Below are 18,732 nucleotides of genomic sequence, written 5' to 3'. Positions count from 1 at the left end.
AAATAATACACAGTTAATAAATAAATAATTTATTTCAGAAGCCATTTTGATTAACTCCATGTTGTAATGTAAATCGTTGTAGTTATTCAACTAAAATTCAGTAACCGGCGCTGAATGGTAGGTAATGGTAAATTTATTTGAATTTATATTATAAACTGAATTTTAAATAATCTATACAAAATTTCATCGCATTTCTCCAATTTTGTTTCATGGATTTAACCAAGTTGTGCAGCGAACGGCTCATTTGTCATTACCAAACGAAATAAAAAGTCACTTTAACAGCTTGTATATAAAAACAATGCTGCCAAAATATGTAATTTGGCACGAGATGGTCGATTATCTCATTTTTAGAAATAATTTTTTTTAAGAAAAGTAATCTTATTTAAATAATATTGTTAAAACTATTGGCAAGAGGAGTACTGAAAAAGTTGAAGATATTTAGCGATTTCCGTTTGTATCGAGTTATCAACTAGGATGTATTTTGTTGTTATTACACACAGGCGTAGCAGAATTCCCTATGTAGTTGTGTATAGAGTTGATGCTATCATGAGAAATCATCTAGGAGAGAAGTTACAGTCTGTGCATAGTGATCATACCCTGAAGAGCTAGGTAGAGTCTAGGATATGGAGAACTAGACTGATGATAGGCCCAATCGCTCTTCAATAGCTAAAGGTAATATTCTATGCATGTAAGTATTTGTTCTATTTGAACAGCAATACACCAATAAATGGATCTAGTTGAACTAAGGTTCAACTAGATTAGTGCTGCCGGTAACTGTGATGTGCAAGTTAATCACTTTAACGAGCTGTGATTGATTGGGTAATCAGCAGATGTTTCTGCTTTTAGTTGTACCACAGAAGTCTCGCAAGTTGACATAGGGTAATTTCACTAACTGCGCATGCTCCGTGCTCGTACTCTTGAACAGTTAAAGATCTTCACTACACTTGTTACGGGCTTGATAAACTAACCACTGTTGTTGTGCTCGTGAATACGTTTTCTTGTAAAAACAAACGTAATTTCTCGTACGAAGATAAAAGGAATCCTAGAAAATGATATACCGTTTGAAAGCCCATTTAGGCAATGAAACTTTTACATAAAAAGTGCCAGCACCTAGGTCTGATAATGATCAAAGAAGGGCCTAATCAGTTTTCTTAAACATTTCGATTACTTATATTTTTCCAGTATCCGGAGAAAGATTGAGGCTGTTTGGAGAGTGATTTATGCTTCAAAATAGTATCAATTTTTAGAAAATTTATCTGTCTTTCTAACCGTGTTATCAGCATCAAATTCGGACTAAAACTTTCTGAGTAATAACATTTTTATTGGAAAAAAAGTGATGTTTTTAGAAAAAAAAACATTAAGTGACGTCACTCAAGAGCAGTGGAAAATATGAAGTTGGCCAATACGTTTTTGAACTCCACTTTAGATGTACTACACACAGTAGGGCTATAGACATTACTTACTGGTACACCCTGAATATACACCTCGTATACTCGTATACCCGACTCTTTTTCTACAAGGTACATACGTTCCTTAGAAAATCGTGCACAAAAATACATGCAACATATGGTTAATTTAGGGATATGTCCCACAACTTTAAAAAAATCGTGTAAAAAAAAAAGTTTGGTATATATCAACTATCTCCCTCAAAACACTCTTTCTTCCCATACATAATATAAAGACATACAGCTGATCCCAGAGATATGTCCATAGAATTTGGTTAAATTGTGACTTTAGCTTGACAGATTTTGCAAGCAGTTCAAACCATTTGACGCAGAATATTTCTCAAGAAAGATATTAAGGGACCAGCAAACCGACAATTCTACCTGTATTCAATAAGAGAAGAAATGACGCGGAACAGGATATAAGCGGAAATTGCTCTAGAAGAGACCCTAAAACATTTCCGCACGAGGTAGCCAATCAATTAAGAAATTTAAAAAAAAAAACCGTAATTCTGGCTTGCTTATGTTACCCCAAACCAGAGTGAAATTCTGCATCTAAATTGATGCAAACTAGATTCTTCCCCTAAAAAAGTCCATTGGTAAATACTATGGCTAGGGAAAAGCTAGAAGGAAGTTGTTTTTCCTTTAGAGCTGGAAAAATTTCCACACAATCGGCTTCCCGCACTGCCCACTTTACTGCACTATTTTCCACCTCCTTTGCAGAAACTCTATTCTTTGGCATAAAGCCCTTAATTTTTTTTTCTTAGCTTAGGACGCTTTTCCAAACAACATTTTCTGGCTACCATTTCTCTATTTGTCTGATTTTTCACTTGACAGGAGCCCTATTACTTCCGCTACTCTTTTTCTTAATCCGTTTCCTTTTCTTTCATCTCCTTCACTACTTCATCTTGTAATAATTTAATTAAACTTCTTTAGATAGAAAGAAAATTAAACTAAGAATTAAGTAAAATACAAAAAAAAATAGCAAGGTTTTCTTTTAATGCTTGGAAAAATAAGTAACTAGAAACAGTAAAGAATTATAGCCAATCCTTGTCACTGAGAATAATGTCGCTGATGTTATTGGCGGAATTTCTCGCTAGCTAATTTTACTTCTCCTCATTGGTAAATAGAAGAGCAGCCAATAAAAATTCATCTCTACATATTTGCTAACAATATTTTACATCATTTTCCAAGTAATTTTTGTTTTATTTGTTTGAACGAATCATTTGGAGAATAAATATTTGTTGTACCAAATATTAAATATTACACGATTGCTCATATTATATTCCAAAACATATCCTCCATAATTCAGAATACATCGATAAAGAAATAAATTTTTTAATATGTTTTATATTAAAAAATGTATACCGGATGTACGTAGATAAGTAGGAACGATAAAGGATTAAAAAAGAAAATTACAGAAAATCCTCTTTGAATTTTTGAAACTTTCAGAATTCTTCCCACGTAAAAATGCAAAACAAGGGGATTCTGCTGGGAAAATTATTCAAACATAAAATTAATAATAAATATGAGTTTTCCAGTTCTACGAGGTTCAAAGAAAATGTGGGTGGCTTCAGTTCAATTATAAAATTTTATCTAAATTCTAAATTTTAACAAATTATTTAAACAGATTCAACATTACACCTGAAATAGAACCATACATTTAACAGAAATGGTACTTTAGAGTGAATCATACTCGTACTAAACCCTTAACTTCTAAGAAGTTTCCTTAGTCGACCTTTAATTTCTCAGAAATATGTTTCAAGTGCAAAATTAGCAAATTAACAGTGATTATTGTTCCACTTCCAATGTGTGTAACGGAAATTGTTAATAGTCTAGAGGAAACTGGAAGAGGAATTCGGACTGGAATTCCGGAGCAAATTCTGGTAAACATAGTTCACTCATGCATTCTCGTATTAACTATTTCCCCGTTTTACTCGTTCCTTGTCCCAGTACTTGGGGTTCTTTAAGGACCAGTCCTCAGGGGATCGTTTTACAAGAAGGAGATGTCACTGCTGCGGTTAGTGTGAGTGCAAGAACTTCCAAGAAAAAAGAAGCGCCCTAAGACGCAACTCCCACTTGGCCCATTTAACCAGTTAAGAGTGGAATTTAGCTTTCAACCCCCCCCCCCCCACACACACAGTGTGTGGAATTAAAATCAAGACAATGACGTTTATACACGTCGATCGCAGGGCAACAAAACAACCAAAAGTTCACAACGTCAGTAATAGTCACTGCAAGCGACTTTTTCTGCAATTTCTGGGGCTTGAGCTTGCACAGAGCATTCCTGTACCCATTCAAAAATCTTGCACCGCTTCACGTATGCATTGCTATAGTTAACTAGGGACGCAAGAGCTTTTTTTTACAAGGAAGAAAAGAGCTTTTTGAATTCTGTGTAAAATGAAATCATGCTCGTACTGAGGTCTGAACCTCTATCTAAGGTAAAAACGGCATTGCACAAGGGTTGAGAGCTTCTATTTGTGTGCGTAATTCCCCAATCTCTAATGCGGAGAGCAAACATGTACCAACCACTTATCATTTGGCTGACTCCATCCATCCTCCTCCGAATAAAATACTCAGCAGTTCTATTGGTAAGATAAAGGAAACATCTCGCCAAATAATATCCTTATTGTATTTTATTAAAATTTCGAGTTTTTATAGTTAATGGCAATTTTATATTTTTCACGAGTATACACGTCGAACACCGTAATAGAGATTTGGTTTGACGTGTACAAACACGCTTAACTGGTTAAGAGCAGACTGAATTCATACAGCCAACGCGTCAAGTGGCAATAAACCATTAAATTACACTACTATAGAGTTAAGAAACGCATCTAACAAGTTGCACTTCTAACTGCGGGCTGTCACCGGGGGATAATTTTTAGAGCAGTTCACCTTCTGCTCAACACATAATCACAGTTACTGGAGTTAATCGACCACTACGATTCCAAGTTAATTGCTAGCAATGGCCTGGAACTTGGCTTGCACTCGTAGTCTACTGTTCAGTGTCTATAGTTTACTGTAACTGATCGTACGTTTTGATGACCTAGTCATCCACTTATTTGTGTTCAGTGCGAAAAAGAACAGAGGTGCAATGACCCGGGGATTCTTGCAGGCATCCCTGAAAAGAGGTTAAAGAAAGGATGGACAAGGAAAAGGTGGGAATCACCAACCTGCAGAGCCAGAAGCTCACTGCACAGCTCCTACTCCAAGATATAAACTATTACATGAAATACTAGCCCTAGACTAGGGGGATCGAAGCCAGCAATACATCTTAGCTTTGCGGGTCTAGCCTATAATCGCTCAGCTAATGGGGCGCCTTACAATATTAAAACCTTTAATGCAAGGTTTAGACTGGGGAATCGAACCCACTAAACCAACAATACATCTTAGCTTTGCGGGTCTAGCCTATAACCGCTCAGCTAATGGGGCGCCTTACAATATTAAAACCATTAAATGCAAGGTATAGACTGGGGAAATCGAAGCTACTAAACCAACAATACATCTTAGCTTTGCGGGTCTAGCCTATAACCGCTCGGCTATAGTGGCGCCTTATTTTGTTTTAACTGAGTACACACATTGTACTCATGGAATCCCACATTTATTTTATACTTTTCATCAAAGCAAAAACATTTTTGGGGGATTCAGGGAAGGTTCCTCTTGAACCTCTCTCTAAAAATGGCCCTTTTTTTGACGTTACGCATTTTGTATAATGTCACTTCAACGCTACAGTACGAAATTTGAGGAAATTTTGGGTAAATCGGCCGTGCAATTCTACAGAATTAAATTTAAAGTTTATTTTGATATTTTTTTGTGTAAATCGGCTTCAACGATCCAACAAAAGTCCTAAAAAAAATCTACATATTTTATCTATTCCTTTTTTTCCCGTTTTTGTCGCTGCTGTGTTACCTACGTCAGGGCGTGCACGAGTTGTATGTTTTAAATGAATAATGATAGGGGTTTGAAGTTCTAAAATAAAAATATTTGAACACCAGAGGGATGTAGATCACTAGAAAGAGAGAGTGGGGTACCTGAAAATACACGTTTGAACCAACACTCGTCTGTTATTCCCAAAGGGCCTGTCATACCGGCAGTTGTTACATGACGGTTCGCTGCACATTTGTCGTTTGACGTTTGACCAAAAATATAGGATAATTCCAGGTGATGTGAACCGACTTTCCAGACTCCAAGTGTTACTTAATAATTATCAATCCTTCTATTAAATGTTTCAAATAAAAGTATTTAATATGTATGAGGGCAATTATTAATCCAAGTAATCGGTAGGCTGCTACATTGAACGCATGACTGAAACTGTAGATCCTGAAAAAATTCTGTTTAAAGCCGTGTTGAGGGGGGTGGGGGAATTGAAAGGTCGACAGAACAGGTAGACGGACAGTTATGCAAATTATGCAAGGCTGCTGGAGGTGCGGAACTACTTGATCACGTCAAAAGGGAGAGAGAGTTGGCATGAGATTCTTGAGAGGGTTGTGACACCAAGAAACTAGTTAGCCGAACGAAATGGAGTCAAGCATACTTATACTGTAATTCGGATACCTGAAGTCAAAAGTCCTCTAGCTTATTCCTGGATTGTAGGTCAAAGTTAGTTTTGGAGCAGATCTACAACTTTCCTATCCAATAATGCAAAATTACACAATTCCCAATCCAGTTAGATTCTATAGAATAGAAAAGAAATTTATTATTCTGGGACAATTATCCCCTAAGAATAAATACAGGTACAATTAGAGGCCTTAATAGTTTGGCCTGTGTTAAAAAGAAAATAAATAAGTATTTACAAAAAGTGAAAATAAAAATAACAGCAGAAATTAAGGAAATAAATTAAAACAATTAGAATTTCGGAGGAAGCTGGATAGAAAGGAGATAACTGAATAGACTGGATTTAAAGATAGATAGGGTAGGAGCATGGCGGACAGGTGATGGCAAGGAGTTCCAGAGAGAGGTAGCACGTATTAGGAAAAATTTGTCAAAGGTTGAGGTACGGTGTGAGGGAATATAGAGATCGGATGAGCGAGATCTAGAATTACGGGTATGGATGGAGGATTTAAACTTAAAGAGTTAAAAAAAATATAGAATGGCCTTTGAGACTGGATGACTTGAAAATGGGAAGAAGCCAAAAAATAACTGGCGGCGATAGAGAGAGCAAGAATTTTCCTTGCGTATTGTCACCAGGGTGAGTTTATCCCTAACTGATCGCCTGTCCTCTCTTCCTGGAGTTTCCCAAGAAAGCCTTGGAGATCCATAGAAGTAGTAGCAATGGTTAACTAATTCTCTGCCCTTTCAACAGTTAGAAGAGCTCTAATTATACTCTCCTGATTAGAACCCTCTGATTCATTAATTACGAATATTCATCGTTAATCCAGCAAAAGCATTGAAGGTTAGGCTGAAGATGTGTTAATAAATAGTTGTCAGGTTCCACTTATCCTAAAACTTCTTTAAAGAACCAGGGCGAGTGCATTATCCCAAGAGTTATTGTATGAGGAAGTGGTCCTACTTGGCTCTAGTGCGTCACAGTAGGAAATATTATCTTGTTTGAACACCCACAACTACTCTGACAACTCTCCTTAAAATCTGACTTATAACTTTTTTTACTACTAATACGAGGGTCGTTTGAAAAGTCCGTGCAAAAATAAAAACTACTTAATTTTTTGGGGTAAACCTTTTTTATTTTTCAACATAGTCTCCAATTAGGCTTATACACTTCGTCCAACGCTGCTCTAGTTTGTTGATCCCTTCCGAATAATAGGATTTGTCCAAGTCAGAAAAATAGCCATTCGTTTCTGCAATCACCTCCTCGTTCGAATAAAATCTTTTTCCCGCCAGCCATTTCTTCATATTGGGGAACAAATAGTAGTCCGAGGGAGCCAAGTCTGGAGAATAGGGGGGATGTGAAACGAGTTGGAACCCTATTTCCATTAATTTTGCGACCACAACTGCTGAGGTGTGAGCTGGTGCGTTGTCGTGATGGAAAAGGACTTTTTTGTGGGCCAATCGTGGGCGTTTTTCTTGCAGCTCGGTTTTCAAACGGTCCAATAACGATGAATAATATGCACCTGTAATAGTTTTACCCTTTTCCAGATAGTCGATGAGGATTATTCCTTGCGAATCCCAAAAGTCAGTCGCCATAATCTTTCCGGCCGAAGGAACGGTCTTCGCCTTTTTTGGCGCAGATTCCCCCTTGGTAACCCATTGTTTAGATTGTTCTTTGGTCTCAGGAGTGTAGTGATGTATCCATGTTTCATCCACAGTGACGAAACGACGCTAAAAGTCCTGCGGATTCTTCTGGAACAGCTGCAAACCGTCCTTGCAACACTTCACACGATTTCGTTTTTGGTCAAGCGTGAGCAATCGCGGCACCCATCTTGCGGATAGCTTTGTCATGTCCAGATGTTGATGCAAAATATTATGTACCCGTTCATTCGAGATGCCCACAGCACTAGCAATCTCACGCACCTTCACTCTTCTGTCATCCATCACCATATCATGGATTTTATCAATGATTTCTGGAGTAGTAACCTCAACAGGGCGTCCAGAACGTTCAGCGTCACTTGTGCCCATATGGCCACTCCGAAAATTTTGAAACCACTTATAAACTGTTCTAATCGAAGGTGCAGAGTCACCATAAAGTTTATCAAGCTTCTCTTTAGTCTCCTGAGGCGTTTTGCCTTCCATAAAGTAGTGTCTAATCAACACACGAAATTCTTTTTCGTCCATTTTTTGAAAATCACTCGACTTCCTCGATTCAAACGAATGCCAAACACAAAGAAATAGACCGATCTGGCTGAAACTTGGTGTGTGTTCTTCCAAGAGATGTTACAAACTAAACATAACCTCGATACGCGCCAGTGGTGCTATCTCTCTGACTTTGCACGGACTTTTCAAACGACCCTCGTAACTACTAATTTTAAAACGAAACTACTAACTACTAATTCAGATAGTAAAGTGAACACTTCTCTTTAGAGGGAACCCACGTTATCCATCCTCGAGACTGTTCCACATTTAATTTTTCTTCCAAAATTATCCAATTAAATTTTCTTTGATTTCCATGTATGTAATGCGTAAAACAAAACCCGTTTTGTTTTTCTTTTCATCGGTGCAACGAATAAAATACCGCCACCGTTTGAGATGAGAGTACAAACAGCAGATGTGCATTACTTGCAGTTATCACATCGTAACACCCTAGCTTACACTTTATGCAGCAATGCTGTTCTGATGCAGTTTGCATGTCTACAGCCTGCTCCGCGTATCTCCCACTGCAACTCATTTAGTGTTATCCACATGTGGAATGGGTATCGCTGCAAACTGTTTCCCCCTTAACCTTTAACTTCCTCCCCGTACACCCTAGCACCCTGTAGTGTACACAAGTAAGACTTGTCTCTCCCCTCGTAACAACCCCCCCCCCCCCCCACAAATGTATAAATCTAAATCTTCCACGTGTTTCTGTGGCCACAGTTACCACTACTTTTTGTTTATGTTTTCGTTTAATATTTTGCTCACGGAATGTACATCTTTTAACTCGTTATACTTGTTTATAATGCAGTAGATGTACTAGTCTAGACCTTCATTTTGGAGCACATCTCGTTTGTTGTTTCCTCAGCCAGTTTGTATTTTTTTACATTATTGCACAAAACAAGTAAGAGAGTATATAATAAAATTTATCTATGTTTTCATTCCATTATATTTCCAATAAATGTACATATTGTGGGGTTTCTTTTAAAACAACGCTGTGGAACTTATACTAGAACATACAATTCGTATTTTCTGGATAAAAAAATTTAATCGATAAATTTGAAGATAATCGATTCCATGGAAGAGCAATGAAGTTTAATTTGTGCAATTTTTAATTTAATTTAAATTGTTTCAATAAAATTCAATCAAGTAATTTATGACATTAAAGACGTCATTAATGTGATCACATTTCAAATACAGTAAAAGCTCTTTATTCGCGGGGTATATGTTCCATAAATATGCCGCGAATACAGAAACCGTGAATACGGAATGGTAATTTATATGGGATTATAGGGGATACGTTCCTAGGTGACAAAATAAAAAAAAACAAATATATAAAAAAATCAATTTAATTGAAGTTTTTGAACATTTTGATTAATTATCTTAAGGCTTAGGCAATGGTTTGAAGAATTTTGTAATTTTCTCTTGCTTGGCAGTTTTTAAAAGCTTTTGTTTCCAGTCAAAGTTTGAACTTACCACTACAACTACCATCAGGTTCTTTAAAATGAGCGTAAAGATACTTTGCCTTCTCCCGGACCATTGGACCACTCATGGGGCACCCTTTTTTTGGATGCGGTCTTCGATCCATAATGACAACGCCACTTCCATTTTTTCTATTGCTGGATCACGAACAATTGCTTTCATTCTGTGCGTTTACATTCTCAAAATCACCGATCGCGGCGAAGGCGGCTTATGTCAAAGTCCTCGGCGATATCATTTAACAACATACTTTAGGCAAAGTTGTAATAAGATCTATTTTTACTTTTTTTATTAGTCCATTTGACGGCATTTACAAAGGATATTGGGTTGGATACCTATTGGAATCCTTTTATTATCATAGTGTACTTCTGCGAATATCCGCGAATATAGGAATTGGGTCGCATTTTTTTAATCCGCGAATAGTGAAAACGCGAATGAAGGAAGCGCGAATAAGGAGCTTTTACTGTACGTATATTTTTGCCCATATTTGGCAACGTTTTTCTTGAAATCTATTGAATCTATTTAATTGCAAAAAAATTACAGTTATAAACGAGGATATGGCCCTTATTTAAAAAAAAATTCATAATTTAAACTTTTATAGGTAAAGAGGAAAAAATTGCCAAAGTTGGGTGTTTATCAATATTACGCTTTTTCATGTAGCTTTAGACGATCAAGTAAAAGTAAAAAAAGTAAAGTAATCGCCTATTTTTTCAGGCGGGGCTTAACTACCAAATACCAATTAGATGTCGTGGACGAAAGCGACTAGCAAACATACTTTACTGTAAATTTCTTTTATTAACCATTAAATAAAATCCAAGCCTAAGACCGGGAATCGAACCCAGTAACCAGGCTTGTCCATGGGACATATTTTTCTGTCCTATCCCATCCCATCCCATGGCAATTTATGCCTGTCCCATCCAATCCCACGGGATTCCCATTATAATATTAATATGGAATACAGTTCAAATAAAATTATTAAATTTATGAAAGTTTACGTTTAGTGTCTACTAAATAGGACTACATGTACAAAGGGACATGCAAAACGACTAAATTTATTAACTTTAACACTCAAAAGTATAATCTAAGTATGACAATTCAGTATCATTCTGACACGAAATCCTTCTCATAGCACCATGCAGTTGCATAGATGATGAATGAATTCTATTTTGTTGCACTTACGCAACTGCAAATTTCAGCCTAAATTTATTTTACAATATCAAGTATCGACTACCATGGGAAATACAAATGTGTGCTGTCCCATCCCATCCCATGGGACGTTTCCCATGGGATTCCCATGGAAATAACATTCTTATGGATAACACTGCCAGTAACACAATGCATACTAGCTTTGCAGGTCTCGCTTCTAACCGCTCGGCTACCGTGGCGCCTTAAATCGGTCTAAATTAAAGTAGCACACATCCCAGATTGGAACCTTATCCAGCTTTAGACGATCATTCCTTAGCCTACTGCACCGTTCTAATTCAGAATGCTTGAAAAAGAAAAAAGGAAAATGGTGGAAAGTTTGTTGCAAATAAAAGAATCACTGAAGAAGTGCAGATATTGAATAAATTTAAGGCTTCACACTTAGGAGCGGAAATCGTAACCCGGAACATGGAGAAAAATAACTTGAGGTTAAAAACACACGAGAGGGCATTTACACGCGTTTCTTTACTTACGACAAACGCCCAAACACATAAATATTTGGTTATCCCTTGTTATAGGAAAGAAGATATTTTTTTTGCTAAGCCTATTCCTTTCAGGAAGTAAATATTTACGAAAAGTATCGAATCTTCTAGCTTACAGGTGTTACCAGAGATGTTAAGGATAAAGGAAACCCTGTTTCACTAACAAGCTCATGGTTGTGGTAGAAGAATTTCTGTTGGAAGTATGTGGAGAGAGAGTAAAAAAAACAACAAGTAGAGGGTCCTGTAGGTCGAAGGATAGAGGAAAACAAAGCAAGGTTTCCATTTAAATATTCAGGGTTTAACATTTTCTTTCCTTTACCCCTCGATTTTCATTGCAAATAAAAAGCTTTGCAGATCCTGTGAACTCGAGAAAAATACTTGCCTGAACAGTTAACTTTTCACTTTCCATTTTACTATTTTGGCGTAATTGTTTTTTTTTTTTTTTTCACAGGACATTTTCATTTTCGAGGTACCCTGAGACAGAAAAATGTGTTTTCATATATCGCGTGTTTGAGGGGTGGGGAGTGTTTACAAAATATTTCCACAAAAACGAAATTTGGCCTCATCAGGGGACTCAAGAGATCATAATCCTTAAATTGGAAACACCACCTTTTAGGTAAATTTATTATTTATTTGCAGTAGAGATTTCCACTTCACCGTAGAGTGTTTCCGTCGTGCACGGAAGCAAGTATAGTCGATATATCTATAACCAAAGTGATTAATCTACCCTCTGGTGATGGAAGAAAGACCTAAACCGGTCAGGGGTACAATAAAAATTACGGCTACGATGAACAAAATCAACGTTAACAATATTGAACTTAGACACTTCCGTTACTACTTATAAAAGAGAAAAATTACCTGAACGACAGGTATTCTTTGGAGGTTGCCTGCGTTCCTTTCCCTTTTTGGTGGAACCGCCCGTTCCATACAATCTACAATCCTTTGGAGGAGGGAAGATGGCTGGCTAATCTATCCTGTCTTGTCGTAATTTCGAATTAACTATTTTAAAAAACAAATTTTAATTAAGTATGTGTATAGAAAAGTATTGGGTTCTGTCAGGAGGAGGAAGAGGAGGAGAAAACGGCACTGCACGTGTTGTGGTCAGTGCGAAGGGCTTGTCTGGCTAAGGATGTTACTCCTCGTGGGAGGAAAAGCCAAGGACTGGAGAGCTTTACACCAGGAGCCGTTCTCCAAAATTAGGAGTCTGATTAAAAGGACAGATCTGGAGGGTGAGCTTTAGAGTGAGGGGAGCCACAATAGATCCATAGGGGTCACAGTGGCGTAGTCCCTTAAAGGTCGCCCTACTAGAATCTTATCTAATCTTATGGAAACGACTGGCCTGCCTAGAAATCTTACTGTATAGCTTCTTACCTCTCTCTATAGAACAGAATTAATAAAAGAATATAATAATTAAACAGTTTTCGTTTTTTGATTTCAAATACTTTTTGGCGAATCAAAACTAACGTTACGAAATCAAAGTTTATAGTATTTACTCTTAGGACGGAAAATCCTATCTCCCATCATCTTGATCCAAACTCCTATAACAACTGTGGACAAAGTACACTACCTTGGACTGTACCTAGAAGCAAACGGTTGACATGGAATACCCCATACTAGACTGAAAAGACAAGAAACTAACCAAAGCTACAAAACGTCTCGCTAGACTACCTGACAAATGTTCGAAACTTAACCTACATAAAAAATGACTCGTATATCTACTGGTTACTTGCGACCTATTTGGTCATACGGCATCGAAGTATGGGGGATCGACTAAGCGTTCCAACTCAATAAGCCTCCAGGGACATTACAGTCAAAAAGACTTCGAAAACTTCTTAACTGCTCCGTTCTATGTATCTAATCTCACTATCCATAAATGACCTCAAAATCCCTTTCATTACAGGTTCTTGCAAACACCCGTTTTCTCAAATTTCATTCCTCTCTAAGTAGCTCATCCTAACACCTCTCATCCACATTACGCCAGTTAATCCTCTAAGGAGATTGAAAAGAAGATGGCCTCACGTGATCTACTCTTAACGTGAGAGCAGTATAACAAGAGCACGTTACTGGAGTGAGACACCACTGGGTGCCTTCTCCATTCGTGTTTTTCACGTATTTTTGTTTATCATGGACCACATTTGCATGTTGCAACAACCGTTGCAGTTGTAAATTCCAATAAAAGATTTAAAATTTTAAAAAAATACTTTCCGGTTATCAAAATTTGAAAGAGTGAAGGTGCGTGAGATTGCTAGTGCTGTGGGCATCTCGAATGAACGGGTACATAATATTTTGCATCAACATTTGGACATGACAAAGCTATCTGCAAGATGGGTGCCGCGATTGCTCACGCTTGACCAAAAACGAAATCGTGTGAAGTGTTGCAAGGACGGTTTGCAGCTGTTCCAGAAGAATCCGCAGGAATTTAAGCGTCGTTTCGTCACTGTGGATGAAACATGGATACATCACTACACTCCTGAGACCAAAGAACAATCTAAACAATGGGTTACCAAGGGGGAATCTGCGCCAAAAAAGGCGAAGACCGTTCCTTCGGCCGGAAAGATTATGGCGACTGTCTTTTGGGATTCGTAAGGAATAATCCTCATCGACTATCTGGAAAAGGGTAAAACTATTACAGGTGCATATTATTCATCGTTATTGGACCGTTTGAAAACCGAGCTGCAAGAAAAACGCCCACGATTGGCCCACAAAAAAGTCCTTTTCCATCACGACAACGCACCAGCTCACACCTCAGCAGTTGTGGTTGCAAAATTAATGGAAATAGGGTTCCAACTCGTTTCACATCCCCCCTATTCTCCAGACTTGGCTCCCTCGGACTACTATTTGTTCCCAAATATGAAGAAATGGCTGGTGGGAAAAAGATTTTATTCAAACGAGGAGGTGATTGCAGAAACGAATGGCTATTTTTCAGACTTGGACAAATCCTATTATTCGGAAGGGTTCAACTAACTAGAGCAGCGTTGGACGAAGTGTATAAGCCTAAAAGGAGACTATGTTGAAAAATAAAAAAGGTTTACCCCAAAAAATTAAGTAGTTTTTATTTTTGCACGGACTTTTCAAACGACCCTCGTAAGAGGAACGGAACTTGCTTATGCACAGCTTTGGAAGTGTATTGTGAAGATTGTAGTGGACAAGGTGTAAGTATTGATAGTCCATATTAACATTTAGAATTCGTATTTTTAAATCTAGTATTTACTTGCTTGCAAATAAAGGGCAAAATACATTACTTTATTTTAGTTTCAATAGTTCAGTTTTCTCTTGTATTATGTGGTTGATGTTAGCCTATTTTAACTAATTAAAAAATGTATTTTTATTTTTATATAATTATTTATTTAGTTTGGTACGTTTAAGTCTCGTATGGGGGTTCCAGGTAAGTCTCTTGTCTACGTACATTCCAAGGTACCGCACTTGATATTATATTTTATGGAAAGAGAGGGGACACATTTCAACATCACCAGTTAAAATGTGCCGCCCTACCGACCTGCAAGTTTGTGACTTTTTTTTTTGTTTAATCGCAGAGAAGGGGAAAGTGGGTCCGAATCTACATTAAGAAGCGCAACAAACCGAATATTTTGTTCAAACTTCCTAAACCCATCATCACTTCGGGTACAACATCCCGAGAACTGAGTCATTCTTGATTTTTGAACTAGATTTCTGTGGTTTAAAAGAGAAAGTAATGTAGTAGTGAGAGAAATAACTGATTGAAGGTAGATTCAGAGTAAAGTAATGTCATTTCTTTCTATTTTATGTTGTGTTTAAAGGTGCCCCACCAGTGGGGCAGATATTAACATTTGACACAAAATTTTTAAATTGAAAAAATATAGGTATGTTTGTAAAGTACCAACTGTTTATTGATATAGATCTGTTAGGAAGACTTGAAAGTTGTAGAAAACAAAATAAAAAGGTTCAATAATACGATTACAGTGCACTCTGTAACAGAAAATGTAAATTCTGTTCAAGTGTGCCCCCCTCTACTCTATATTATTTTAAACCTAACAAAAAAAAAAAAAAAAATTAAAACATATTTAATTGAACGAATAACAAAAATTTTAAAAATTTGAATTGGAGGTAGGAAAAAATTAATCTGCATCGGCCGGGAATCGAACCCGGGCCGCCCGCGTGGCAGGCGAGCATTCTACCACTGAACCACCGATGCTTAGTAACAATCCAAATCAATTTCTAAATAAAAGTAAATTATCAAACACCAATTTTCACTAAGCACAAAGTAATTTATAACTTTTAATACAAAAATTAATTGCATGTAATTATTAAATTGCGAGAAATATCTGCGAGAAAGTTGAATAAAATTTAAAGAGCTGTAGAATACAATAAAACAAATATTCTCAACATTATAAGGAATATAATACCTCAACATATAAGGAACTATATGAATACACCATTTAGGAAATTTAAACTCAACATTATAAGGAATAAAACTATATGAATACACCATTTAGGGAATTTAAATGAGAAGATGCAAAACAGGAGCTAGTAAAAAAGAAGTAATAGAAGCCAAGACCTTGGGAGTCTGTGGGGGAGACGAACACAGTAGGGTGGCACTCCACGATAGTATTAACTAGATGGGTCCCTCTGGACCGATTGAAACCTAATAATATATGCATCCTTTTGGGTATTTTTTTACATTTAAATGGTTCAAAGAAAGAAAATACAAAATCTACTTCTGTTGTAAAAAGAGATAAACTATAACTGAATTATTGGTTTGTCGTTTCAAACAGCAAGCATCGGTGGTTCAGTGGTAGAATGCTCGCCTGCCACGCGGGCGGCCCGGGTTCGATTCCCGGCCGATGCAATTTATTTTTTAATGTAGATATGAAAACTGTACTACTAAAGTTCTACACTATTCTCTCTACAGACCGACTATTCACTTTTCTTTTTTTTAATAGACTGGCTTTAATAGACGGATAACTCCATTTAGAAAAAGTAACACGAAAGGCAATATATTTTTTAATAGGACTAGATAAAAGTATTGGCCCTATTTAATCTTCCTTTTTAGCACAAAGGATAAGGGCTGTAGGTAGAGGCTTAGAGGCAGGTACCTGCTACTTCTTCGTTTAACCGCATGTCAAACTGGTTTGGGACTGTCTGGGTGTCCTGAAGGAAATTAGCGACCATAATAAGGTCTTTCTGGTTAAGGTACATGGTCATTCAGGTCATAAGGGAAACGAAGCAGCAGATTTATTGGCCCGGGAAGGCTCTGCGGTACACTTCGTTGGCCCGGGGTCCTGTTTTGTGGTTTGAAGTGTGTGAAGACTGCGACCATTAACTTATGGGTGCAGAGTAGGTCTCAAGAGTGGTGGCTTGCCACCACTGGACAGAGACAGGCGAAGGAGTTCTTTAAAGGCTATTCGCCAAGGCTGACTGCAGAATTAATCTGTCAAGGCCGTGGGGCTTTAAGAATGATTTTAGGTCTATTAACTGGCCACTGCAGGCCTCAGAAAACACATGCATCGCATGGGCCTGGTAGATGATAGCCTTTGCAGGTTCTGTCAGGAAGAGGAGGAAACGGCACTGCACGTGTTGTGTCAGTGTGGGGGGCTTGTCTCTGGCTAAGGATGTTACTTCTCGGGGAGGAAAAACCAAAGCCTGTGAGCTTTACCCAAGAGTCGCGCTCTCCAGCATTAAGAGTCTAATTAAAAGGACAGGTCTGGAGGGTGAGCTTTAGAGTAAGGGGAGCCACAATAGATCCAAAGGGGTCGCAGTGGCGTAGGCCTTGAGGCCGCCCTAGTTTAATCTATCTATCTATCTTCACCGCAAGTCTATAAGAGAGAAATTTAGCCAAGGACATTGTAGCAGAACTCCCTGTACAAAAATGGGATACTGTCAATTTGGAAATTGGGATGAAGAGTGCTGGTCAATAACTTAATGGGTGAAGGATCTCTCCTGCACTCAACATGGAGCATCTCTTTGTCCTTTGAATGGAGTATACATTATCCCTTCTTACAATTATTCAAGTGATCTCTGCGCAGAGATGCTGTGTGTTCCATTATAAAACTCATTTACAAGGGACACTCGCTGTTTTCAGAACCATAAGTCTTAGACACTCTACTAACAACCCTTTTATTTCTTCCCTTTCCCTTCTACTTAGAAGCCCTTTAAACCAGTATTCTCACACTTAGATCTCATATACAAATACATATACACACACTCATACATATGCAACTGCCTACGTAGTACCCTATTCTACGTTCAATAGCCAATTATTCCAAAAAAAGAAGGGGCACTCAATTAAACTAAACCCATGGGTCAATTATTTATTCAAGAGTTTGTATAATAGCTTTGCCCTTCTCCATTTCCTTTCTAGAATCTTGTTCAAAAACTCTTTTCATTCTGTGTTATTCCAGCATCCAAAGTTTCCATTCCTCTTTTCATTCCTGAATAGCCAAGGAATGTCTCTTGCTGGTTCTCCAACACATCCGCCGCCGCCTCCTCACTAAGCGTAATCAAGGAAAACCCGTTTTCTAGTTACTCACCCAAAGTAATGTCCTATTCAATTCACTTAGATTACTACCATTACACTACATTAATTCTAATTACTACTTCCGGCTTGCAACAGTAAACAAGGGAAATGTTATCTTCTACTTCTCCATTACACATAGTATAATTTAATTGCAATTAAGTATAACTGTGTAATCAATTAAAACGTAACTTGAGACAGTAAAACTGTTAGGTTAGAAGGAAATTTTTGCAGGTTTTAACGTACAATTTTCTATGTACGCAATATTTGTATTACTACCAGTACTACTCTCTTGGAAGAATATTTTGTTTGCAATTTTTCTGCTGTCTACATTCTTTTGACAAGTCGAGGAAACTGTTCGGCTCAGGAGGAATGGGCCCTGAAGGATAAATATAAAACAAGAAATTACAAGAAGAGTGAGACTCAACTGGGGAATATACGATAAAGAAAACTGTTCAGGTCAAATGTGAATATAGAAGTTATATAAGAAGAAACTAAGGACCTGCGCGATCAGGCCTACTTTGATATACGGCAGTGAAATTTTCAAGCCTAACAAGAAACGACATGAACAAACAGCGAAGAACTGAGCTAAAGACATGGACAGCGCTGAGCCAGTCATGAAGGTACGGTAGGAACATATTGTCAGGTGGACCAAGAAGACTTTTTAGAATGTTAACCCAGAGAATAGAAAAGAAAACTTGGAAGACTGAATATCAGTTTGGGATGAAATGCCTGTGGTGGTGTCATTGGGCAAAGAGTAGCTCTCCAGCGATTTGAAATGAAAAAGAACGAGTCAATATTTAGACATTGCTTGTAACCATGTCTATTGTGTTGTATTCTATTTTAATGGTTACCACAAGAGCAATGAACTGAATTTGATTGGTCCTCAACT

The 18,732-nt window shown here is 37.5% G+C and overlaps 1 protein-coding gene and 2 non-coding genes across 3 annotated transcripts in view; 1 reads left to right on the top strand and 2 right to left on the bottom strand.

Annotated features, from left to right (window-relative positions):
- LOC141451631 (lachesin-like) overlaps window positions 1–18,732 on the bottom strand; it is a 469,514-nt gene that overhangs the window by 58,653 nt on the left and 392,129 nt on the right. The gene's annotated exons all lie outside the window — the stretch shown is intronic.
- On the bottom strand, window positions 15,451–15,521 carry TRNAG-GCC (transfer RNA glycine (anticodon GCC)). The gene has a single exon. It is a non-coding gene; the product is annotated as a tRNA-Gly (tRNA).
- On the top strand, window positions 16,105–16,175 carry TRNAG-GCC (transfer RNA glycine (anticodon GCC)). The gene has a single exon. It is a non-coding gene; the product is annotated as a tRNA-Gly (tRNA).

Source organism: Rhodnius prolixus, unplaced genomic scaffold (assembly GCF_049639745.1).
Source record: "Rhodnius prolixus isolate KJV_2025 unplaced genomic scaffold, Rpr scaffold_14, whole genome shotgun sequence".
NCBI classification, from domain to species: Eukaryota; Metazoa; Arthropoda; class Insecta; order Hemiptera; family Reduviidae; genus Rhodnius; species Rhodnius prolixus.
This window is presented reverse-complemented; position numbering and strand designations above follow the sequence as displayed.